This window comes from Petromyzon marinus, chromosome 62 (genome assembly GCF_048934315.1).
Source record: "Petromyzon marinus isolate PM22_M1 ecotype Great Lakes invasive population chromosome 62, UKy_Petmar_22M1.pri1.0, whole genome shotgun sequence".
NCBI lineage: Eukaryota > Metazoa > Chordata > Hyperoartia > Petromyzontiformes > Petromyzontidae > Petromyzon > Petromyzon marinus.
Window position 1 is genome coordinate 10,227,219 of NC_133728.1, and position 25,165 is coordinate 10,252,383.

The 25,165-nt window shown below is 51.3% G+C and overlaps 1 protein-coding gene across 1 annotated transcript in view; it reads left to right on the plus strand.

The window, feature by feature from the left end:
- The window catches only part of LOC142906236 (somatotropin-like), a 201,650-nt gene that overhangs the window by 131,052 nt on the left and 45,433 nt on the right, over positions 1–25,165 (plus strand). The gene's annotated exons all lie outside the window — the stretch shown is intronic.

The window sequence follows — 25,165 nt, forward strand, 5'->3', positions numbered from 1 at the left end:
ATTGAGACCTGGTCTGTGTGTGTGTATGTGTGTGTAAGTGAAAGCTGGTCTCTGTGTGTGTGAGTGAGACCTCATCTCTGTGTGTGTGATTGAGACCTGGTCTCTGTGTATGTGTGTGTAAGTGAAACCTGGTCTTTGTGTGTGTGAGTGAGACCTGGTCTCTGTGTCTGTGAGACCTGCTCTGTGAGTGTGAATGAGACCTGGTCTCTGTGTGTGTGAGTGAGACCTGGTCTCTGTGTGTGTGTGTGAGTGTGACCTCGTCTCTGTGTGTGTTAGTGAGCGTGGTCTCTGTTTGTGTGATTGAGACCTGGTCTCTCTGTGTGTGTGTGTGTAAGTGAAACCTGGTCTCTGTGTGTGTGAGTGAGACCTGATCTCTGTGTGTGTGATTGAGACGTGATATTTGTGTTTGTGAGTGAGACCTGGCCTCTGTGTGTGTGAGTGAAACCTGGTCTCTGTGTGTGTGAGTGAGACCTGATCTCTGTGTGTGTGATTGAGACCTGGTCTCTGTGTGTGTGTGTGTGTAAGTGAAACCTGGTCTCTGTGTGTGTGAGTGAGACCTGATCTCTGTGTGTGTGATTGAGACCTGGACTCTGTGTGTGAGACCTGGTCTCTGTGTATGTGTGTGTAAGTGAGACCTGGTCTTTGTGTGTGTGAGTGAGACCTGGTCTCTGTGTGTGAGACCTGGTCTCTGTGTATCTGTGTGTAAGTGAGACCTGGTCTTTGTGAGTGCGAATGAGATCTGGTCTCTGTGTGTGTAAGTGAAACCTGGTCTCTGTGTATGTGTTTAAGTGAAACCTGGTCTCTGTGTGTGTGAGTGAGACCTCATCTCTGTGTGTGTGATTGAGACCTGGTCTCTGTGTATGTGTGTGTAAGTGAAACCTGGTCTTTGTGTGTGTGAGTGAGACCTGGTCTCTGTGTGTGTAAGTGAAACCTGGTCTCTGTGTGTGTGAGTGAGACCTGGTCTCTCTGTGTGTGAGTGAGACCTGGTCTCTGTGTGTGTGAGTGAGACCTGGTCTCTGTGTGTGTGAGTGAGACCTGGTCTATGTGTGTGTGAGTGAGACCTGGTCTCTGTGTGTGTGAGTGAGACCTGGTCTCCGTGTGTGTGATTGAGACCTGGTCTCTGTGTGTGTGAGTGAGACCCGGTCTCTGTGTGTGTGAGTGAGACCTGGTCTCCGTGTGTGTGATTGAGACCTGGTCTCTGTGTGTGTGAGTGAGACCCGGTCTCTGTGTGTGTGAGTGAGGCCTGGTATCTGTGTGTGTGAGTGAGACCTGATCTCTATGTGTGTGATTGAGACCTGGTCTGTGTGTGTGTATGTGTGTGTAAGTGAAAGCTGGTCTCTGTGTGTGTGAGTGAGACCTCATCTCTGTGTGTGTGATTGAGACCTGGTCTCTGTGTATGTGTGTGTAAGTGAAACCTGGTCTTTGTGTGTGTGAGTGAGACCTGGTCTCTGTGTCTGTGAGACCTGCTCTGTGAGTGTGAATGAGACCTGGTCTCTGTGTGTGTGAGTGAGACCTGGACTATGTGTGTGTGTGTGAGTGTGACCTCGTCTCTGTGTGTGTTAGTGAGACGTGGTCTCTGTTTGTGTGATTGAGACCTGATCTCTGTGTGTGTGATTGAGACCTGGTCTCTGTGTGTGAGACCTGGTCTCTGTGTGTGTGTGTGTAAGTGAAACCTGGTCTCTGTGTGTGTGAGTGAGACGTGATATTTGTGTTTGTGAGTGAGACCTGGCCTCTGTGTGTGTGAGTGAAACCTGGTCTCTGTGTGTGTGAGTGAGACCTGATCTCTGTGTGTGTGATTGAGACCTGGTCTCTGTGTGTGTGTGTGTGTAAGTGAAACCTGGTCTCTGTGTGTGTGAGTGAGACCTGATCTCTGTGTGTGTGATTGAGACCTGGTCTCTGTGTGTGAGACCTGGTCTCTGTGTATGTGTGTGTAAGTGAGACCTGGTCTTTGTGTGTGTGAGTGAGACCTGGTCTCTGTGTGTGAGACCTGGTCTCTGTGTATGTGTGTGTAAGTGAGACCTGGTCTTTGTGAGTGCGAATGAGATCTGGTCTCTGTGTGTGTAAGTGAAACCTGGTCTCTGTGTTTGTGAATGAGACCTGGTCTCTGTGTGGGTGAGTGAGACCTGGTCTCTGTGTGTGTGAGTGAGACCTGGTCTCTGTGTGTGTTAGTGAGACCTGGTCTCGCTGTGTGTGAATGAGACCTGGTCTCAGTGTGTGTGAGAGACCTGGTCTCTGTGTGTGTGGGTGAGACGTGCTCTCTCTGCATGTGTGAGTGAGACCTGGTCTCTGTGTGTTTGAGTGAGACCTGGTCTCCGTGTGTTTGATTGTTACTTGATCGCTGTGTGTGAGTGAGACCTGGTCTGTGTGTGTGTGTGTGAGACCTGGTCTCTGTGTGTGTGTGAGTGAGACCTGGTCTCTGTGTGTGAGAGAGACCTGTTCTGTGTGTGTGTGAGTGAGACCTGGTCTCTTTGTGTGTGAATGTGACCTGGTCTCTGTGTGTGTGAGTGAGACCTGGTCTCTGTGTGTGTGAGTGAGACCTGGTCTATGTGTGTGTGAGTGAGACCTGGTCTCTGTGTGTGTGAGTGAGACCTGGTCTACGTGTGTGTTATTGAGACCTGGTCTCTGTGTGTGTGAGTGAGACCCGGTCTCTGTGTTTGTGAGTGAGACCTGGTATCTGTGTGTGTGAGTGAGACCTGGTCTCTGTGTGTGTGAGTGAGACCTGGTCTCTGTGTGTGTGAGTGAGACCTGGTCTCTGTGTGTGTGAGTGAGACCTGGTCTCTGTGTTTGTGAGTGAGACCTGGTCTCTGTGTGGGTGAGTGAGACCTGGTCTCTGTGTGTGTGAGTGAGACCTGGTCTCTGTGTGTGTTAGTGAGACCTGGTCTCGCTGTGTGTGAATGAGACCTGGTCTCAGTGTGTGTGAGAGACCTGGTCTCTGTGTGTGTGGGTGAGACCTGCTCTCTCTGCATGTGTGAGTGAGACCTGGTCTCTGTGTGTTTGAGTGAGACCTGGTCTCCGTGTGTTTGATTGTTACTTGATCGCTGTGTGTGAGTGAAACCTGGTCTGTGTGTGTGTGTGTGAGACCTGGTCTCTGTGTGTGTGTGAGTGAGACCTGGTCTCTATGTGTGAGAGAGACCTGGTCTGTGTGTGTGTGAGTGAGACCTGGTCTCTTTGTGTGTGAATGTGACCTGGTTTCTGTGTGTGTGAGTGAGACCTGGTCTCTGTGTGTGTGAGTGAGACCTGGTCTATGTGTGTGTGAGTGAGACCTGGTCTCTGTGTGTGTGAGTGAGACCTGGTCTCCGTGTGTGTGATTGAGACCTGGTCTCTGTGTGTGTGAGTGAGACCCGGTCTCTGTGTTTGTGAGTGAGACCTGGTATCTGTGTGTGTGAGTGAGACCTGGTCTCTGTGTGTGTGAGTGAGACCTGGTCTCTGTGTGTGTGAGTGAGACCTGGTCTCTGTGTGTGTGAGTGAGACCTGGTCTCTGTGTGTGTGAGTGAGACCTGGTCTCTGTGTGTGAGTGAGAACTGGAATGTGTGTGTGTGTGAGACCTGGTCTCTGTGTGTGTGTGAGTGAGACCTGGGCTCTGTGTGTGTGAGTGAGACCTGGTCTCTGTGTGTGTGAGTGAGACCTGGTCTCCGTGTGTGTGATTGAGACCTGGTCTCTGTGTGTGTGAGTGAGACCCGGTCTCTGTGTGTGTGAGTGAGACCTGGTGTCTGTGTGTGTGAGTGAGACCTGGTCTCTGTGTGTCTGAGTGAGACCTGGTCTCTGTGCGTGTGAGTTAGACCTGGTCTCTGTGTGTGTGAGCGAGACCTCATCTCTGTGTGTGTGATTGAGACCTGGTCTCTGTGTGTGATTGAGACCTGGTCTGTGTGTGTGTGTGTAAGTGAAACCTGGTCTCTGTGTGTGTGAGTGAGACCTGATCTCTGTGTGTGTGATTGAGACCCGGTCTCTGTGTATGTGTGTGTAAGTGAAACCTGGTCTTTGTGTGTGTGAGTGAGACCTGGTCTCTGTGTCTGTGAGACCTGCTCTGTGAGTGTGAATGAGACCTGGTCTCTGTGTGTGTGAGTGAGACCTGGACTATGTGTATGTGAGTGAGACCTGGTCTGTGTGTGTGTGTGTGAGACCTGGTCTCTGTGTGTGTGTGTGAGTGTGACCTCGTCTCTGTGTGTGTTAGTGAGACGTGGTCTCTGTTTGTGTGATTGAGACCTGGTCTCTGTGTGTGTGTGTGTGTAAGTGAAACCTGGTCTCTGTGTGTGTGAGTGAGACATGATATTTGTGTTTGTGAGTGAGACCTGGCCTCTGTGTGTGTGAGTGAAACCTGGTCTCTGTGTGTGTGAGTGAGACCTGATCTCTGTGTGTGTGATTGAGACCTGGTCTCTGTGTGTGTGATTGAGACCTGGTCTCTGTGTGTGAGACCTGGTCTCTGTGTATGTGTGTGTAAGTGAGACCTGGTCTTTGTGAGTGTGAATGAGATCTGGTCTCTGTGTGTGTAAGTGAAACCTGGTCTCTGTGTTTGTGAATGAGACCTGGTCTCTGTGTGGGTGAGTGAGACCTGGTCTCTGTGTGTGTGAGTGAGACCTGGTCTCTGTGTGTGTTAGTGAGACCTGGTCTCGCTGTGTGTGAATGAGACCTGGTCTCAGTGTGTGTGAGAGACCTGGTCTCTGTGTGTGTGGGTGAGACCTGCTCTCTCTGCATGTGTGAGTGAGACCTGGTCTCTGTGTGTTTGAGTGAGACCTGGTCTCCGTGTGTTTGATTGTTACTTGATCGCTGTGTGTGAGTGAGACCTGGTCTGTGTGTGTGTGTGTGAGACCTGGTCTCTGTGTGTGTGTGAGTGAGACCTGGTCTCTGTGTGTGAGAGAGAGCTGTTCTGTGTGTGTGTGAGTGAGACCTGGTCTCTTTGTGTGTGAATGTGACCTGGTCTCTGTGTGTGTGAGTGAGACCTGGTTTCTGTGTGTGTGAGTGAGACCTGGTCTATGTGTGTGTGAGTGAGACCTGGTCTCTGTGTGTGTGAGTGAGACCTGGTCTACGTGTGTGTGATTGAGACCTGGTCTCTGTGTGTGTGAGTGAGACCCGGTCTCTGTGTTTGTGAGTGAGACCTGGTATCTGTGTGTGTGAGTGAGACCTGGTCTCTGTGTGTGTGAGTGAGACCTGGTCTCTGTGTGTGTGAGTGAGACCTGGTCTCTGTGTGTGTGAGTGAGACCTGGTCTCTGTGTTTGTGAGTGAGACCTGGTCTCTGTGTGGGTGAGTGAGACCTGGTCTCTGTGTGTGTGAGTGAGACCTGGTCTCTGTGTGTGTTAGTGAGACCTGGACTCGCTGTGTGTGAATGAGACCTGGTCTCAGTGTGTGTGAGAGACCTGGTCTCTGTGTGTGTGGGTGAGACCTGCTCTCTCTGCATGTGTGAGAGAGACCTGGTCTCTGTGTGTTTGAGTGAGACCTGGTCTCCGTGTGTTTGATTGTTACTTGATCGCTGTGTGTGAGTGAGACCTGGTCTGTGTGTGTGTGTGTGAGACCTGGTCTCTGTGTGTGTGTGAGTGAGACCTGGTCTCTGTGTGTGAGAGAGACCTGTTGTGTGTGTGTGTGTGAGTGAGACCTGGTCTCTTTGTGTGTGAATGTGACCTGGTCTCTGTGTGTGTGAGTGAGACCTGGTCTCTGTGTGTGTGAGTGAGACCTGGTCTATGTGTGTGTGAGTGAGACCTGGTCTCTGTGTGTGTGAGTGAGACCTGGTCTCCGTGTGTGTGATTGAGACCTGGTCTCTGTGTGTGTGAGTGAGACCCGGTCTCTGTGTTTGTGAGTGAGACCTGGTATCTGTGTGTGTGAGTGAGACCTGGTCTCTGTGTGTGTGAGTGAGACCTGGTCTCTGTGTGTGTGAGTGAGACCTGGTCTCTGTGTGTGTGAGTGAGACCTGGTCTCTGTGTGTGTGAGTGAGACCTGGTCTCTGTGTCTGAGTGAGAACTGGAATGTGTGTGTGTGTGTGAGACCTGGTCTCTGTGTGTGTGTGAGTGAGACCTGGTCTCTGTGTGTGTGAGTGAGACCTGGTCTCTGTGTGTGTGAGTGAGACCTGGTCTCCGTGTGTGTGATTGAGACCTGGTCTCTGTGTGTGTGAGTGAGACCCGGTCTCTGTGTGTGTGAGTGAGTCCTGGTGTCTGTGTGTGTGAGTGAGACCTGGTCTCTGTGTGTCTGAGTGAGACCTGGTCTCTGTGCGTGTGAGTTAGACCTGGTCTCTGTGTGTGTGAGCGAGACCTCATCTCTGTGTGTGTGATTGAGACCTGGTCTCTGTGTGTGTGTGTGTGTAAGTGAAACCTGGTCTCTGTGTGTGTGAGTGAGACCTGATCTCTGTGTGTGTGATTGAGACCTGGTCTCTGTGTATGTGTGTGTAAGTGAGACCTGGTCTTTGTGTGTGTGAGTGAGACCTGGTCTCTGTGTGTGAGACCTGGTCTCTGTGTATGTGTGTGTAAGTGAAACCTGGTCTTTGTGTGTGTGAGTGAGACCTGGTCTCTGTGTGTGTAAGTGAAACCTGTTCTCTGTGTTTGTGTGTGAGACCTGGTCTGTGTGTGTGTGTGTGAGTGTGACCTCGTCTCTGTGTGTGTGGGTGAGACCTGCTCTCTGTGTGTGAGTGAGACCTGGTCTCTGTGTGTGTGATTGAGACCTGATCTCTGTGTGTGTGATTGAGACCTGGTCTGTGTGTGTGTGTGTAAGTGAAACCTGGTCTCTGTGTGTGTGAGTGAGACCTGATCTCTGTGTGTGTGATTGAGACCTGGTCTCTGTGTATGTGTGTGTAAGTGAGACCTGGTCTTTGTGAGTGTGAATGAGATCTGGTCTCTGTGTGTGTAAGTGAAACCTGTTCTCTGTGTTTGTGAGTGAGACCTGGTCTCTGTGTGTGTGAGTGAGTCCTGGTTTGTGTGTGTGTGTGAGTGAGGCCTTGTCTCTGTGTGTGTGAGTGAGACCTGGTCTCTGTGTGGGTGAGTGAGACCTGGTCTCTGTGTGTGTGAGTGAAACCTGGTCTCTGTGTGTGTGAGTGAGACCTGGTCTCTGTGTGTGTGAGACCTGGTCTCTGTGTGTGTGAGTGAGACCTGGTCTCTGTGTGGGTGAGTGAGACCTGGTCTCTGTGTGTGTGAGTGAAACCTGGTCTCTGTGTGTGTGAGTGAGACCTGGTCTGTGTGTGTGTGAGTGCGACCTGGTCTCTGTGTGTGTGAGTTAGACCTGGTCTCTGTGTGTGTAAGTGAAACCTGGTCTCTGTGTGTGTGAGTGAGACCTGATCTCTGTGTGTGTGATTGAGACCTGGTCTCTGTGTATGTGTGTGTAAGTGAAACCTGGTCTCTGTGTGTGAGTGAGACCTGGTCTCTTTGTGTGTGAGTGAGACCTGGTCTCTGAGTGTGTGAGTGAGTCCTGGTTTGTGTGTGTGTGTGTGAGTGAGACCTGGTCTCTGTGTGTGTGAGTGAGACCTGGTCTCTGTGTGGGTGAGTGAGACCTGGTCTCTGTGTGTGTGAGTGAAACCTGGTCTCTGTGTGTGTGGGTGAGACCTGCTATCTCTGCATGTGTGAGTGAGACCTGGTCTCTGTGTGTTTGAGTGAGACCTGGTCTCCGTGTGTTTGATTGTTACCTGATCGCTGTGTGTGTGAGTGAGACCTGATATTTGTGTGTGTGAGTGAGACCTGGTCTCTGTGTGTGAGTGAGAACTGGTCTGTGTGTGTGTGTGTGTAAGACCTGGTCTGTGTGTGTGTGTGTGTGAGATCTGGTCTCTGTGTGTGTGTGACTGAGACCTGGTCTCTGTGTGTGTGAGTGAGACCTGGTCTCTGTGTGTGAGAGAGAAATGTTCTGTGTGTGTGTGATTGAGACCTGGTCTCTCTGTGTGTGAATGTGACCGGGTCTCTGTGTGTGTGAGTGAGACCTGGTCTCTGTGTGTGTGAGTGAGACCCGGTCTCTGTGTGTGTGAGTGAGACCTGGTCTCTGTGTGTGAGAGAGAAATGTTCTGTGTGTGTGTGAGTGAGACCTGGTCTCTTTGTATGTGAGTGAGACCTGGTCTCTGTGTGTGTGAGTGAGACCTGGTCTCTGTGTGTGAGAGAGAAATGTTCTGTGTGTGTGTGAGTGAGACCTGGTCTCTGTGTGTGTGATTGTTACCTGGTCTCCGTGTGTGTGATTGAGACCTGGTCTGTGTGTGTGTGAGTGAGCCCTGGTCTCTGTGTGTGTGAGTGAGACCTGGTATCTGTGTGTGTGAGTGAGACCTGGTCTCTGTGTGTGTGAGTGAGACCTGGTCTCTGTGTGTGTGAGTTAGACCTGGTCTCTGTGTGTGTGATTGTTACCTGATCTCTGTGTGTGTGAGTGAGACCTGATATTTGTGTGTGTGAGTGAGACCTGGTCTCTGTGTGTGAGTGAGAACTGGTCTGTGTGTGTGTGTGAGACCTGGTCTCTGTGTCTGTGTGAGTGAGACCTGGTCTCTGTGTGTGTGAGTGAGACCTGGTCTCTGTGTGTGAGAGAGAAATGTTCTGTGTGTGTGTGTTTGAGACCTGGTCTCTCTGTGTGTGAATGTGACCGGGTCTCTGTGTGTGTGAGTGAGACCTGGTCTCTGTGTGTGTGAGTGACACCTGGTCTATGTTTGTGTGAGTGAGACCTGGTCTCTGTGTGTGTGAGTGAGACCTGGTCTCCGTGTGTGTGATTGAGACCTGATCTCTGTGTGTGTGAGTGAGACCCGGTCTCTGTGTGTGTGAGTGAGACCTGGTGTCTGTGTGTGTGAGTGAGACCTGGTCTCTGTGTGTCTGAGTGAGACCTGGTCTCTGTGTGTGTGAGTTAGACCTGGTCTCTGTGTGTGTGAGCGAGACCTCATCTCTGTGTGTGTGTGATTGAGACCTGGTCTCTGTGTGTGTGAGTGAGAACTGGTCTCCGTGTGTGTGATTGAGACCTGATCTCTGTGTGTGTGAGTGAGACCCGGTCTCTGTGTGTGTGAGTGAGACCTGGTGTCTGTGTGTGTGAGTGAGACCTGGTCTCTGTGTGTCTGAGTGAGACCTGGTCTCTGTGTGTGTGAGTTAGACCTGGTCTCTGTGTGTGAGAGAGAAATGTTCTGTGTGTGTGTGTTTGAGACCTGGTCTCTCTGTGTGTGAATGTGACCGGGTCTCTGTGTGTGTGAGTGAGACCTGGTCTCTGTGTGTGTGAGTGACACCTGGTCTATGTTTGTGTGAGTGAGACCTGGTCTCTGTGTGTGTGAGTGAGACCTGGTCTCCGTGTGTGTGATTGAGACCTGATCTCTGTGTGTGTGAGTGAGACCCGGTCTCTGTGTGTGTGAGTGAGACCTGGTGTCTGTGTGTGTGAGTGAGACCTGGTCTCTGTGTGTCTGAGTGAGACCTGGTCTCTGTGTGTGTGAGTTAGACCTGGTCTCTGTGTGTGTGAGCGAGACCTCATCTCTGTGTGTGTGATTGAGACCTGGTCTCTGTGTGTGTGATTGAGACCTGGTCTCTGTGTGTGTGATTGAGACCTGGTCTCTGTGTATGTGTGTGTAAGTGAGACCTGGTCTTTGTGTGTGTGAGTGAGACCTGGTCTCTGTGTGTGAGACCTGGTCTCTGTGTATGGGTGTGTAAGTGAAACCTGGTCTTTGTGTGTGTGAGTGAGACCTGGTCTCTGTGTGTGTAAGTGAAACCTGGTCTCTGTGTTTGTGTGTGAGACCTGGTCTCTGTGTGTGTGTGTGAGTGTGACCTCGTCTCTGTGTGTGTGAGACCTGGTCTCTGTGTGTGTGGGTGAGACCTGCTCTCTGTGTGTGAGTGAGACCTGGTCTCTGTGTGTGTGATTGAGACCTGGTCTCTGTGTGTGTGAGTGAGACCTGATCTCTGTGTGTGTGATTGAGACCTGGTCTCTGTGTATGTGTGTGTAAGTGAGACCTGGTCTTTGTGTGTGTGAGTGAGACCTGGTCTCTGTGTGTGAGACCTGGTCTCTGTGTATGTGTGTGTAAGTGAGACCTGGTCTTTGTGAGTGTGAATGAGATCTGGTCTCTGTGTGTGTAAGTGAAACCTGGTCTCTGTGTTTGTGAGTGAGACCTGGTCTCTTTGTGTGTGAGTGAGACCTGGTTTCTTTCTGTGTGAGTGAGACCTGGTCTCTGTGTGTGTGAGTGACACCTGGTCTCTGTGTGTGAGAAAGACCTGTTCTGTGTGTGTGTGAGTGAGACCTGGTCTCTCTGTGTGTGAATGTGACCTGGTCTCTGTGTGTGTGAGTGAGACCTGATCGCTGTGTGTGTGAGTGAGACCTGGTCTCTGTGTGTGTGAGTGAGACCTGGTCTCTCTGTGTGTGAGTGAGACCTGGTCTCCGTGTGTGTGATTGAGACCTGGTCTCTGTGTGTGTGAATGAGACCCGGTCTGTGTGTGTGTGAGTGAGACCTGGTGTCTGTGTGTGTGAGTGAGACCTGGTCTCTGTGTGTGAGTGAGAACTGGTCTGTGTGTGTGTGTGAGACCTGGTCTCTGTGTGTGTGTGAGTGAGACCTGGTCTCTGTGTGTGTGAGTGAGACCTGGTCTCTGTGTGTGAGAGAGAAATGTTCTGTGTGTGTGTGAGTGAGACCTGGTCTCTCTGTGTGTGAATGTGACCTGGTCTCTGTGTGTGTGAGTGAGACCTGGTCTCTGTGTGTGTGAGTGAGACCTGGTCTATGTGTGTGTGAGTGAGACCTGGTCTCTGTGTGTGTGAGTGAGACCTGGTCCCCGTGTGTGTGATTGAGACCTGGTCTCCGTGTGTGTGAGTGAGACCCGGTCTCTGTGTGTGTGAGTGAGACCTGGTGTCTGTGTGTGTGAGTGAGACCTGGTCTCTCTGTGTGTGAATGTGACCTGGTCTCTGTCTGTGTGAGTGAGACCTGGTCTCTGTGTGTGTGAGTGAGACCTGGCCTATGTGTGTGTGAGTGAGACCTGGTCTCTGTGTGTGTGAGTGAGACCTGGTCTCCGTGTGTGTGATTGAGACCTGGTCTCTGTGTGTGTGAGTGAGACCCGGTCTCTGTGTGTGTGAGTGAGACCTGGTCTCCGTGTGTGTGATTGAGACCTGGTCTCTGTGTGTGTGAGTGAGACCCGGTCTCTGTGTGTGTGAGTGAGACCTGGTATCTGTGTGTGTGAGTGAGACCTGATCTCTATGTGTGTGATTGAGACCTGGTCTGTGTGTGTGTGTGTAAGTGAAAGCTGGTCTCTGTGTGTGTGAGTGAGACCTCATCTCTGTGTGTGTGATTGAGACCTGGTCTCTGTGTATGTGTGTGTAAGTGAAACCTGGTCTTTGTGTGTGTGAGTGAGACCTGGTCTCTGTGTCTGTGAGACCTGCTCTGTGAGTGTGAATGAGACCTGGTCTCTGTGTGTGTGAGTGAGACCTGGATTATGTGTATGTGAGTGAGACCTGGTCTGTGTGTGTGTGAGTGAGACCTGGTCTCTGCGTGTGTGAGTGAGACCTGGTCTCTGTGTGTGTGAGTGAGACCTGGTCTCTGCGTGTGTGAGTGAGACCTGGTCTCTGTGTGTGTGAGTGAGACCTGGTCTATGTGTGAGTGAGTGAGACCTGGTCTCTGTGTGTGTGAGTGAGACCTGGTCTCCGTGTGTGTGATTGAGACCTGGTCTCCGTGTGTGTGATTGAGACCTGGTCTCTGTGTGTGTGAATGAGACCCGGTCTCTGTGTGTGTGAGTGAGACCTGGTGTCTGTGTGTTTGAGTGAGACCTGGTCTCTGTGTGTGTGTGAGTGAGACCTGGTCTCTCTGTGTGTGAATGTGACCTGGTCTCTGTCTGAGTGAGTGAGACCTGGTCTCTGTGTGTGTGAGTGAGACCTGGCCTATGTGTGTGTGAGTGAGACCTGGTCTCCGTGTGTGTGATTGAGACCTGGTCTCTGTGTGTGTGAGTGAGACCCGGTCTCTGTGTGTGTGAGTGAGACCTGGTCTCCGTGTGTGTGATTGAGACCTGGTCTCTGTGTGTGTGAGTGAGACCCGGTCTCTGTGTGTGTGAGTGAGACCTGGTATCTGTGTGTGTGAGTGAGACCTGATCTCTATGTGTGTGATTGAGACCAGGTCTGTGTGTGTGTGTGTAAGTGAAAGCTGGTCTCTGTGTGTGTGAGTGTGACCTCATCTCTGTGTGTGTGATTGAGACCTGGTCTCTGTGTATGTGTGTGTAAGTGAAACCTGGTCTTTGTGTGTGTGAGTGAGACCTGGTCTCTGTGTCTGTGAGACCTGCTCTGTGAGTGTGAATGAGACCTGGTCTCTGTCTGTGTGAGTGAGACCTGGTCTCTGTGTGTGTGAGTGAGACCTGGCCTATGTGTGTGTGAGTGAGACCTGGTCTCTGTGTGTGTGAGTGAGACCTGGTCTCCGTGTGTGTGATTGAGACCTGGTCTCTGTGTGTGTGAGTGAGACCCGGTCTCTGTGTGTGTGAGTGAGACCTGGTCTCCGTGTGTGTGATTGAGACCTGGTCTCTGTGTGTGTGAGTGAGACCCGGTCTCTGTGTGTGTGAGTGAGACCTGGTATCTGTGTGTGTGAGTGAGACCTGATCTCTATGTGTGTGATTGAGACCTGGTCTGTGTGTGTGTGTGTGTGTAAGTGAAAGCTGGTCTCTGTGTGTGTGAGTGAGACCTCATCTCTGTGTGTGTGATTGAGACCTGGTCTCTGTGTATGTGTGTGTAAGTGAAACCTGGTCTTTGTGTGTGTGAGTGAGACCTGGTCTCTGTGTCTGTGAGACCTGCTCTGTGAGTGTGAATGAGACCTGGTCTCTATGTGTGTGAGTGAGACCTGGATTATGTGTATGTGAGTGAGACCTGGTCTGTGTGTGTGTGAGTGAGACCTGGTCTCTGCGTGTGTGAGTGAGACCTGGTCTCTGTGTGTGTGAGTGAGACCTGGTCTCTGCGTGTGTGAGTGAGACCTGGTCTCTGTGTGTGTGAGTGAGACCTGGTCTATGTGTGAGTGAGTGAGACCTGGTCTCTGTGTGTGTGAGTGAGACCTGGTCTCCGTGTGTGTGATTGAGACCTGGTCTCCGTGTGTGTGATTGAGACCTGGTCTCTGTGTGTGTGAATGAGACCCGGTCTCTGTGTGTGTGAGTGAGACCTGGTGTCTGTGTGTTTGAGTGAGACCTGGTCTCTGTGTGTGTGTGAGTGAGACCTGGTCTCTCTGTGTGTGAATGTGACCTGGTCTCTGTCTGAGTGAGTGAGACCTGGTCTCTGTGTGTGTGAGTGAGACCTGGCCTATGTGTGTGTGAGTGAGACCTGGTCTCCGTGTGTGTGATTGAGACCTGGTCTCTGTGTGTGTGAGTGAGACCCGGTCTCTGTGTGTGTGAGTGAGACCTGGTCTCCGTGTGTGTGATTGAGACCTGGTCTCTGTGTGTGTGAGTGAGACCCGGTCTCTGTGTGTGTGAGTGAGACCTGGTATCTGTGTGTGTGAGTGAGACCTGATCTCTATGTGTGTGATTGAGACCTGGTCTGTGTGTGTGTGTAAGTGAAAGCTGGTCTCTGTGTGTGTGAGTGTGACCTCATCTCTGTGTGTGTGATTGAGACCTGGTCTCTGTGTATGTGTGTGTAAGTGAAACCTGGTCTTTGTGTGTGTGAGTGAGACCTGGTCTCTGTGTCTGTGAGACCTGCTCTGTGAGTGTGAATGAGACCTGGTCTCTGTGTGTGTGAGCGAGACCTGGACTATGTGTGTGTGTGTGAGTGTGACCTCGTCTCTGTGTGTGTTAGTGAGACCTGATCTCTGTCTGTGTGATTGAGACCTGGTCTCTGTGTGTGTGTAAGTGAAACCTGGTCTCTGTGTGTATGATTGAGACCTGGTCTCTGTGTATGTGTGTGTAAGTGAGACCTGGTCTTTGTGTGTGTGAGTGAGACCTGGTCTGTGTGTGTGTGAGTGAGACCTGGTCTCTGTGTGTGAGACCTGGTGTCTGTGTATGTGTGTGTAAGTGAGACCTGGTCTTTGTGAGTGTGAATGAGATCTGGTCCATGTGTGTGTGAGTGAAACCTGGTCTCTGAGTGTGTGAGTGAGTCCTGGTTTGTGTGTGTGTGTGAGTGAGACCTGGTCTCTGTGTGTGTGGGTGAGACCTGGTCTCTGTGTGTGTGAGTGAGACCTGGTCTATGTGTGTGTGAGTGAGACCTGGTCTCTGTGTGTGTGTGAGTAAGACCTGGTCTCTCTGTGTGTGAGTGCGACCTGGTCTGTGAGTGAGAACTGGTCTGTGTGTGTGTGTGAGTGAGACCTGGTCTCTCTGTGTGTGAATGTGACCTGGTCTCTGTGTGTGTGAGTGAGACCTGGTCTCTGTGTGTGTGAGTGAGACCTGGTCTATGTGTGTGTGAGTGAGACCTGGTCTCTGTGTGTATGAGTGAGACCTGGTCTCCGTGTGTGTGATTGAGACCTGGTCTCTGTGTGTGTGAGTGAGACCCGGTCTCTGTGTGTGTGAGTGAGACCTGGTGTCTGTGTGTGTGAGTGAGACCTGGTCTCTGTGTGTGTGATTGAGACCTGGTCTCTGTGTATGTGTTTAAGTGAAACCTGGTCTCTGTGTGTGTGAGTGAGACGTCATCTCTGTGTGTGTGATTGAGACCTGGTCTCTGTGTATGTGTGTGTAAGTGAAACCTGGTCTTTGTGTGTGTGAGTGAGACCTGGTCTCTGTGTCTGTGAGACCTCTCTGTGAGTGTGAATGAAACCTGGTCTCTCTGTGTGTGAGTGAGACCTGGTCTGTGTGTGTGTGAGTGAGACCTGGTCTCTGCGTGTGTGAGTGAGACCTGGTCTCTGTGTGTGTGAGTGAGACCTGGTCTCTGTGTGTGAGTGAGACCTGGTCTCTGCGTGTGTGAGTGACACCTGGTCTCTGTGTGTGTGAGTGAGACGTGATATTTGTGTTTGTGAGTGAGACCTTGTCTCTGTGTGTGTGGGTGAGACCTGCTCTCTGTGTGTGAGTGAGACCTGGTCTCTGTGTGTGTGAGTGATACCTCGTCTCTGTGTGTGTGAGTGAGACCTGATCTCTGTCTGTGTGATTGAGACCTGGTCTCTGTGTGTGTGTGTAAGTGAAACCTGGTCTCTGTGTGTATGATTGAGACCTGGTCTCTGTATATGTGTGTGTAAGTGAGACCTGGTCTTTGTGTGTGTGAGTGAGACCTGGTCTGTGTGTGTGTGAGTGAGACCTGGACTCTGTGTGTGAGACCTGGTGTCTGTGTATGTGTGTGTAAGTGAGACCTGGTCTTTGTGAGTGTGAATGAGATCTGGTCCATGTGTGTGTGAGTGAAACCTGGTCTCTGTGTGTGTGAGTGAGACTTGGTCTCTTTGTGTGTGTGAGTGAGACCTGGCCTGTGTGTGTGTGTGTGAATGAGACCTCATCTCTGTGTGTGTGATTGAGACCTGGTCTCTGTGTATGTGTGTGTAATTGAAACCTGGTCTTTGTGTGTGTGAGTGAGACCTGGTCTCTGTGTGTGAGTGAAACCTGGTCTCTGTGTGTGTGTGAGTGAGACCTGGTCTCTGCGTGTGTGAGTGAGACCTTATCTCTGTGTGTGTGAGTGAGACCTGGTCTCTGTGTGTGTGAGTGAGGCCTACTCTCTGTGTGTGAGTGAGACCTGGTCTCTGTGTGTGAGAGAGACCTGGTCTCCGTTTGTGTGAGTGAGACCTGGTCTCTGTGTGTGTGAGTGAGACCTGGTCTCTGTGTGTGTGAGTGAGACCTGGTCTCCGTGTGTGTGATTGTTACCTGATCTCTGTGTGTGTGAGTGAGACCTGATATTTGTGTGTGTGAGTGAGACCTGTTCTCTGTGTGTGAGTGAGACCTGTTCTGTGTGTGTGTGAGACCTGGTCTGTGTGTGTGTGTGTGTGAGACATGGTCTCTGTGTGTGAGAGAGACCTGTTCTGTGTGTGTGTGAGTGAGACCTGGTCTCTCTGTGTGTAAATGTGACCTGGTCTCTGTGTATGTGAGTAAGACCTGGTCTCTGTGTGTGTGAGTGAGACCAGGTCTATGTGTGTGTGAGTGAGACCTGGTCTCAGTGTGTGTGAGTGAGACCTGGTCTCCGTGTGTGTGATTGAGACCTGGTCTCTGTGTGTGTGAGTGGGAACCGGTCTCTCTGTGTGTGAGTGAGACCTGGTGTCTGTGTGTGTGAGTGAGACCTGGTATCTGTGTGTCTGAGTGAGGCCTGGTCTTTGTGTGTGTGAGTTAGACCTGGTCTCTGTGAGTGTGAGTGAGACCTGATCTCTGTGTGTGTGATTGAGACCTGGTCTCTGTGTATGTGTGTGTAAGTGAGTCCTGGTCTTTGTGTGTGTGAGTGAGACCTGGTCTCTGTGTCTGTGAGACCTGGTCTGTGAGTGTGAATGAGACCTGTTCTCTGTGTTTGTGAGTGAAACCTGGTCTGTGTGTGTGTGAGTGAGACCTGGTCTCTGCGTGTGTGAGTGAGGCCTGGTCTCTGTGTGTGTGAGTGCGACCTGGTCTGTGTGTGTGTGAATGAGACCTGGTCTCTGTGAGTGTGAGTGAGACCTGGTATCTGTGTGTGGGGGTGAGACCTGATCTCTGTGTGTGTGATTGAGACCTGGTCTCTGTGTGTGTGATTGAGACCTGGTCTCTGTGTGTTTGTGTGTGTAAGTGAAACCTGGTCTCTGTGTGTGTGAGTGAGACCTGATCTCTGTGTGTGTGATTGAGACCTGGTCTCTGTGTGGGTGAGTGAGACCTGGTCTCTGTATGTGTGAGTGAGACCTGGTCTCTGTGTGTGTGAGTGAGACCTGGTCTCTGTGTGGGTGAGTGAGACCTGGTCTCTGTATGTGTGAGTGAGACCTGGTCTCTGTGTGTGTTAGTGAGACCTGGTATCTCTGTGTGTGAATGTGACCCGGTCTCTGTGTGTGTGAGTGAGACCTGGTCTCTGTGTGTGTGAGTGAGACCTGGTCTGTGAGTGAGACCTGGTCTCTGTGTGTGTGAATGAGACCTGGTCTCTGCATGTGTGAGTGAGACCTGGTCTCTGTGTATGTGTGAGTGAGACCTGGTCTGTGTGTGTGTGTGAGACCTGGTCTCTGTGTGTCTGTGAGTGTGACCTGGTCTCTGTGTGTGTGAGTGAGACCTGGTCTCTGTGTGTGAGAAAGACCTGTTCTGTGTGTGTGTGAGTGAGACCTGGTCTCTCTGTGTGTGAATGTGACCTGGTCTCTGTGTGTGTGAGTGAGACCTGGTCTCTGTGTGTGTGAGTGAGACCTGATCTATGTGTGTGTGAGTGAGACCTGGTCTCTGTGTGTGTGAGTGAGACCCGGTCTCTGTGTGTGTGAGTGAGACCTGGTGTCTGTGTGTGTGAGTGAGACCTGGTCTCTGTATGTGTGAGTGAGACCTGGTCTCTGTGTGTGTGAGTTAGACCTGGTCTCTGTGTGTGTGAGTGAGACCTGGTCTCTGTGTATGTGTGTGTAAGTGAAACTTGGTCTTTGTGTGTGTGAGTGAGACCTCATCTCTGTGTGTGTGATTGAGACCTGGTCTCTGTGTATGTGTGTGTAAGTGAAACCTGGTCTTTGTGTGTGTGAGTGAGACCTGGTCTCTGTGTCTGTGAGACCTGCTCTGTGAGTGTGAATGAGACCTGGTCTCTGTGTGTGTGAGTGAGACCTGGACTATGTGTATGTGAGTGAGACCTGGTCTGTGTGTGTGAGTGAGACCTGGTCTCTGTGTGTGTGAGTGAGACCTGCTCTCTTTGTGTGTGAGTGAGACCTGGTCTCTGAGTGTGTGAGTGAGACCTGGTCTCTGTGTGTGTTAGTGAGACCTGGTATCTCTGTGTGTGAATGAGACCCGGTCTCTGTGTGTGTGAGTGAGACCTGATATTTGTGTGTGTGAGTGAGACCTGGTCTCTCTGTGGGTGAGTGAGACCTGGTCTCTGTGTGTGTGAGTGAGACCTGGTCTGTGAGTGAGACCTGGTCTCTGTGTGTGTGAATGAGACCTGGTCTCTGCATGTGGGAGTGAGACCTGGTCTCTGTGTGTGTGAGTGAGACCTGGTCTCTGTGTGTGTGAGACCTGGTCTCTGTGTGTGTGTGAGTGAGACCTGGTCTCTGTGTGTGTGAGTGAGACCTGGTCTCTGTGTCTGTGAGACCTGCTCTGTGAGTGTGAATGAGACCTGGTCTCTGTGTGTGTGAGTGAGACCTGGTCTCTGTGTATGTGTGTGTAATTGAAACCTGGTCTTTGTGTGTGTGAGTGAGGCCTGGTCTCTGTGTGTGAGTGAAACCTGGTCTCTGTGTGTGTGAGTGAGACCTGGTCTCTGCGTGTGTGAGTGAGACCTGGTTTCTGTGTGTGTGAGACCTGGTCTCTGTGTGTGTGTGAGTGTGACCTCGTCTTTGCGTGTGTGAGTGAGACCTTATCTCTGTGTGTGTGAGTGAGACCTTGTCTCTGTGTGTGTGAGAGAGGCCTACTCTCTGTGTGTGAGTGAGACCTGGTCTCTGTGTGTGAGAGAGACCTGGTCTCCGTTTGTGTGAGTGAGACCTGGTCTCTGTGTGTGTGAGTGAGACCTGGTCTCTGTGTGTGTGAGTGAGACCTGGTCTCCGTGTGTGTGATTGTTACCTGATCTCTGTGTGTGTGAGTGAGACCTGATATTTGTGTGTGTGAGTGTGACCTGTTCTCTGTGTGTGAGTGAGACCTGTTCTGTGTGTGTGTGAGACCTGGTCTGTGTGTGTGTGTGAGACATGGTCTCTGTGTGTGAGAGAGACCTGTTCTGTGTGTGTGTGAGTGAGACCTGGTCTCTCTGTGTGTGAATGTGACCTGGTCTCTGTGTGTGTGAGTAAGACCTGGTCTCTGTGTGTGTGAGTGAGACCTGGTCTATGTGTGTGTGAGTGAGACCTGGTCTCAGTGTGTGTGAGTGAGACCTGGTCTCCGTGTGTGTGATTGAGACCTGGTCTCTGTGTGTGTGAGTGGGAACCGGTCTCTCTGTGTGTGAGTGAGACCTGGTGTCTGTGTGTGTGAGTGAGACCTGGTATCTGTGTGTCTGAGTGAGACCTGGTCTTTGTCTGTGTGAGTTAGACCTGGTCTCTGTGAGTGTGAGTGAGACCTGATCTCTGTGTGTGTGATTGAGACCTGGTCTCTGTGTGTGTGTGTAAGTGAAACCTGGTCTCTGTGTGTGTGAGTGAGACCTCATCTCTGTGTGTGTGATTGAGACCTGGTCTCTGTGTATGTGTGTGTAAGTGAGTCCTGGTCTTTGTGTGTGTGAGTGAGACCTGGTCTCTGTGTCTGTGAGACCTGGTCTGTGAGTGTGAATGAGACCTGGTCTCTGTGTTTGTGAGTGAAACCTGGTCTGTGTGTGTGTAAGTGAGACCTGGTCTCTGCGTGTGTGAGTGAGGCCTGGTCTCTGTGTGTGTGAGTGCGACCTGGTCTGTGTGTGTGTGAATGAGACCTGGTCTCTGTGAGTGTGAGTGAGACCTGGTCTCTGTGTGTGGGGGTGAGACCTGATCTCTGTGTGTGTGATTGAGACCTGGTCTCTGTGTGTGTGATTGAGACCTGGTCTCTGTGTGTTTGTGTGTGTAAGTGAAACCTGGTCTCTGTGTGTGTGAGTGAGACCTGATCTCTGTGTGTGTGATTGAGACCTGGTCTCTGTGTATGTGTGTGTAAGTGAGACCTGGTCTTTGTGAGTGTGAATGAGATCTGATCTCTGTGTGTGTAAGTGAAACCTGGTCTCTGTGTGGGTGAGTGAGACCTGGTCTCTGTATGTGTGAGTGAGACCTGGTCTCTGTGTGTGTGAGTGAGACCTGGTCTCTGTGTGGGTGAGTGAGACCTGGTCTCTGTATGTGTGAGTGAGACCTGGTCTCTGTGTGTGTTAGTGAGACCTGGTATCTCTGTGTGTGAATGTGACCCGGTCTCTGTGTGTGTGAGTGAGACCTGGTCTCTGTGTGTGTGAGTGAGACCTGGTCTGTGAGTGAGACCTGGTCTCTGTGTGTGTGAATGAGACCTGGTCTCTGCATGTGTGAGTGAGACCTGGTCTCTGTGTGTGTGAGTGAGACCTGGTCTGTGTGTGTGTGTGTGAGACCTGGTCTCTGTGTGTGTGTGAGTGAGACCTGGTCTCTGTGTGTGTGAGTGAGACCTGGTCTCTGTGTGTGAGAAAGACCTGTTCTGTGTGTGTGTGAGTGAGACCTGGTCTGTGTGTGTGTGAGTGAGACCCGGTCTCTGTGTGTGTGAGTGAGACCTGGTGTCTGTGTGTGTGAGTGAGACCTGGTCTCTGTATGTGTGAGTGAGACCTGGTCTCTGTGTGTGTGAGTTAGACCTGGTCTCTGTGTGTGTGAGTGAGACCTGGTCTCTGTGTATGTGTGTGTAAGTGAAACTTGGTCTTTGTGTGTGTGAGTGAGACCTCATCTCTGTGTGTGTGATTGAGACCTGGTCTCTGTGTATGTGTGTGTAAGTGAAACCTGGTCTTTGTGTGTGTGAGTGAGACCTGGTCTCTGTGTCTGTGAGACCTGCTCTGTGAGTGTGAATGAGACCTGGTCTCTGTGTGTGTGAGTGAGACCTGGACTATGTGTATGTGAGTGAGACCTGGTCTGTGTGTGTGTAAGTGAGACCTGGTCTCTGTGTGTGTGAGTGAGACCTGGTCTCTTTGTGTGTGAGTGAGACCTGGTCTCTGAGTGTGTGAGTGAGACCTGGTCTCTGTGTGTGTTAGTGAGACCTGGTATCTCTGTGTGTGAATGAGACCCGGTCTCTGTGTGTGTGAGTGAGACCTGATATTTGCGTGTGTGAGTGAGACCTGGTCTCTCTGTGGGTGAGTGAGACCTGGTCTCTGTGTGTGTGAGTGAGACCTGGTCTGTGAGTGAGACCTGGTCTCTGTGTGTGTGAATGAGACCTGGTCTCTGCATGTGTGAGTGAGACCTGGTCTCTGTGTGTGTGAGTGAGACCTGGTCTCTGTGTGTGTGAGACCTGGTCTGTGTGTGTGTGTGAGTGAGACCTGGTCTCTGTGTGTGTGAGTGAGACCTGGTCTCTGTGTCTGTGAGTGAGACCTGGTCTCTGTGTGTGTGAGACCTGGTCTCTGTGTGTGTGTGTGAGCGTGACCTCGTCTCTGTGTGTGTTAGTGAGACCTGGCCTCTGTGTGTGTGAGTGAGACGTGATATTTGTGTTTGTGAGTGAGACCTGATCTCTCTGTGTGTGAGTGAGACATGGTCTCTGTGTGTGTGAGTGATACCTGATCTCTGTGTGTGTGATTGAGACCTGGTCTCTGTGTGTGTGTGTAAGTGAGACCTGGTCTTTGTGTGTGTGAGTGAGACCTGGTCTGTGTGTGTGTGAGTGAGACCTGGTCTCTGTGTGTGAGACCTGGTGTCTGTGTATGTGTGTGTAAGTGAGACCTGGTCTTTGTGAGTGTGAATGAGATCTGGTCCATGTGTGTGTGAGTGAGACCTGGTCTGTGTGTGTGTGTGAGTGAGACGTGGTCTATGTGTATGTGAGTTAGACCTGGTCTCTGTGTGTGTGATTGAGACCTGGTCTCTGTGTGTGTGAGTGAGACCTGGCCTGTGTGTCTGTGTGATTGAGACCTCATCTCTGTGTGTGATTGAGACCTGTTCTCTGTGTATGTGTGTGTAAGTGAAACCTGGTCTTTGTGTGTGTGAGTGAGACCTGGTTTCTGTGTGTGTGAGACCTGGTCTCTGTGTGTGTGTGTGAGTGTGACCTCGTCTCTGCGTGTGTGAGTGAGACCTGATCTCTGTGTGTGTGATTGAGACCTGGTCTCTGTGTATGTGTGTAAGTGAAACCTGGTCTTTGTGTGTGTGAGTGAGACCTGGTCTCTGTGTGTGTGAGTGAGGCCTGCTCTCTGTGTGTGAGTGAGACCTGGTCTCTGTGTGTGAGAGAGACCTGGTCTCTGTTTGTGTGAGTGAGACCTGGTCTCCGTTTGTGTGAGTGAGACCTGGTCTCTGTGTGTGAGTGAGACCTGTTCAGTGTGTGTGTGAGACCTGGTCTCTGTGTGTGTGTGAGACATGGTTCTGTGTGTGAGAGAGACCTGTTCTGTGTGTGTGTGAGTGAGACCTGGTCTCTCTGTGTGTGAATGTGACCTGGTCTCTGTGTGTGTGAGTGAGACCTGATCTCTCTGTGTGTGAGTGAGACCTGGTCTATGTTTGTGTGAGTGAGACCTGGTCTCTGTGTGAGTGAGTGAGACCTGGTCTCCGTGTGTGTGATTGAGACATGGTCTCTGTGTGTGTGAGTGAGAACCGGTCTCTCTGTGTGTGATTGAGACCTGGTGTCTGTGTGTGCGAGTGAGACCTGGTCTCTGTGAGTGTGAGCGAGACCTGATCTCTGTGTGTGTGATTGAGACCTGGTCTCTGTGTATGTGTGTGTAAGTGAGTCCTGGTCTTTGTGTGTGTGAGTGAGACCTGGTCTCTGTGTCTGTGAGACCTGGTCTGTGAGTGTGAATGAGACCTGGTCTCTGTGTGTGTGAGTGAAACCTGGTCTGTGTGTGTGTGAGTGAGACCTGGTCTCTGCGTGTTTGAGTGCGACCTGGTCTGTGTGTGTGTGAATGAGACCTGGTCTCTGTGAGTGTGAGTGAGACCTGGTCTCTGTGAGTGTGAGCGAGACCTGATCTCTGTGTGTGTGATTGAGACCTGGTCTCTGTGTATGTGTGTGTAAGTGAGTCCTGGTCTTTGTGTGTGTGAGTGAGACCTGGTCTCTGTGTCTGTGAGACCTGGTCTGTGAGTGTGAATGAGACCTGGTCTCTGTGTGTGTGAGTGAAACCTGGTCTGTGTGTGTGTGAGTGAGACCTGGTCTCTGTGTGTTTGAGTGCGACCTGGTCTGTGTGTGTGTGAATGAGACCTGGTCTCTGTGAGTGTGAGTGAGACCTGGTCTCTGTGTGTGAGAGTGAGACCTGATCTCTGTGTGTGTGATTGAGACTTGGTCTGTGTGTGTGTGTGTGTGTAAGTGAAACCTGGTCTCTGTGTGTGTGAGTGAGACCTGATCTCTGTGTGTGTGATTGAGATCTGGTCTCAGTGTATGTGTGTGTAAGTGAGTCCTGGTTTTTATGTGTATGATTGAGACCTGGTCTCTGTGTGTGAGACCTGGTCTCTGTGTATGTGTGTGTAAGTGAGACCTGGTCTTTGTGAGTGTGAATGAGATCTCGTCTTTGTGTGTGTAAGTGAAACCTGGTCTCTGTGTGTGTGAGTGAAACCTGGTCTCTGTGTGTGTGAGTGAGACCTGGTCTCTTTGTGTGTGAGTGAGACCTGGTCTCTGAGCGTGTGAGTGAATCCTGGTTTGTGTGTGTGATTGAGACCTGGTCTCTGTGTGTGTGAGTGAGACCTGGTCTCTGTGTGGGTGAGTGAGACCTGGTCTCTGTATGTGTGAGTGAGACCTGGTCTCTGTGTGTGTTAGTGAGACCTGGTCTCTCTGTGTGTGAGTGCGACCTGGTCTGTGGGTGAGACCTGGTCTCTGTGTGTGTGAGTGAGACCTGGTCTCTGTGTGTGTGAGTGAGACCTGGTCTCTGTGTGTGTATGAGTGAGACCTGGTCTGTGTGTGTGTGTGAGTGAGACCTGGTCTGTGTGTATGAGTGAGACCAGGTCTCTGTGTGTGTGAATGAGACCTGGTCTCTGTGGGTGTTAGTGAGACCTGGTCTCTGTGTGTGTGAGTGAGACCTGGTCTCTGTGTGTGTGAGTGAGACCTGGGCTGTGAGTGAGAGCTGGTCTCTGGGTGTGTTAGTGAGGCCTGGTCTCTGTGTGTGTGAGTGAGACCTGGTCTATGTGTGTGTGAGTGAGACCTGGTCTCTGTGTGTGTGAGTGAGACCTGGTCTCTGTGTTTGTGAGTGAGACCTGGTCTCTGTGTGTGTATGAGTGAGACCTGGTCTGTGTGTGTGTGAGTGAGACCTGGTTTGTGTGTGTGAGTGAGACCAGGTCTCTGTGTGTGTGAGTGAGACCTGGTCTCTGTGTGTGTTAGTGAGACCTGGTCTCTGTGTGTGAGTGAGACCTGGTCTCTGTGTGTGTGGGTTAGACCTGGTCTGTGTGTGTGTGAGTGAAACCTCGTCTCTGTGTGTGTGAGTGAGACCTGGTCTCTATGTGAGTGAGTGAGACCTGGTCTCTGTGTGTGTGAGTGCGACCTGGTCTGTGAGTGAGACCTGGTCTCTGTGTGAGTGAGTGAGACCTGATCTCTGTGTGTGTGAGTGAGACCTGGTCTCTGTGTGTGTGAGACCTGGTTTGTGTGTGTGTGTGTGAGTGAGACCTGGTCTCTGTGTGTGTGAGTGAGACCTGGTCTCTGTGTGTTTGAGTGAGACCTGGTCTCTGTGTGTTTGAGACCTGGTCTGTGTGTGTGTGAATGAGACCTGGTCTCTCTGTGTGTGTGAGTGAGACCTGGTCTCCGTGTGTGTGTGAGACCTGGTCTCTGTGTGTGTGAGAACTGGTCTCTGTGTGTGTGAGTGAGACCTGGTCTCTGTGTGTGTGAATGAGACCTGGTCTCTATGTGTGAGTGACATCTGGTCTCTGGGTGTGTGATTGAGACCTGGTCTCTGTGTGTGTGAGACCTGGTCTCTGTGTGTGTGAGTGAGACCTGGTCTCTGTGTGTGTGAGTGAGACCTGGTCTCTATGTGTGAGTGACATCTGGTCTCTGTGTGTGTGAGTGAGACCTGGTCTCTGTGTGTGTGAGTGAGACCTGGTCTGTGTGTGTGTGAGTTAGACCTGGTCTCTGTGTGTGAGTGAAACCTGGTCTGTGTGTGTGTGAGTGAGACCTGGTCTCTGTGTGTGTGAGTGAGACCTGGTCTGTGTGTGTGTGAGTTAGACCTGGTCTCTGTGTGTGTGAGTGAAACCTGGTCTGTGTGTGTGTGAGTGAGACCTGGTCTCTGTGTGTGTGAGTGAGACCTGGTCTCTGTGTGTGTGAGTGAGACCTGGGCTGTGAGTGAGACCTGGTCTCTGGGTGTGTTAGTGAGGCCTGGTCTCTGTGTGTGTGAGTGAGACCTGGTCTATGTGTGTGTGTGAGTGAGACCTGGTCTCTGTGTGTGTGAGTGAGACCTGTTCTGTGTGTGTGTGTAAGTGAGACCTGGTCTCTGTGTGTGTGAGTGGGACCTGGTCTTTGTGTGTGTGAGTGAGACCTGGTCTCTGTGTGTGTGAGTGAGACCTGGTCTCTGTGTGTGTATGAGTGAGACCTGGTCTGTGTGTGTGTGTGAGTGAGACCTGGTCTCTGTGTGTGTGTTTGAATGAGACCTGGCCTCTGTGTGTGTGAGACCTGATCTCTGTGTGTGTGAGACCTGGTCTCTGTGTGTGTGAGTGAGACCTGGTCTCTGTGTGGGTGTGTGAGACCTGGTCTGTGTGTGTGAGTGAGACCTGGTCTCTGTGTGTGTGAGTGAGATCTGG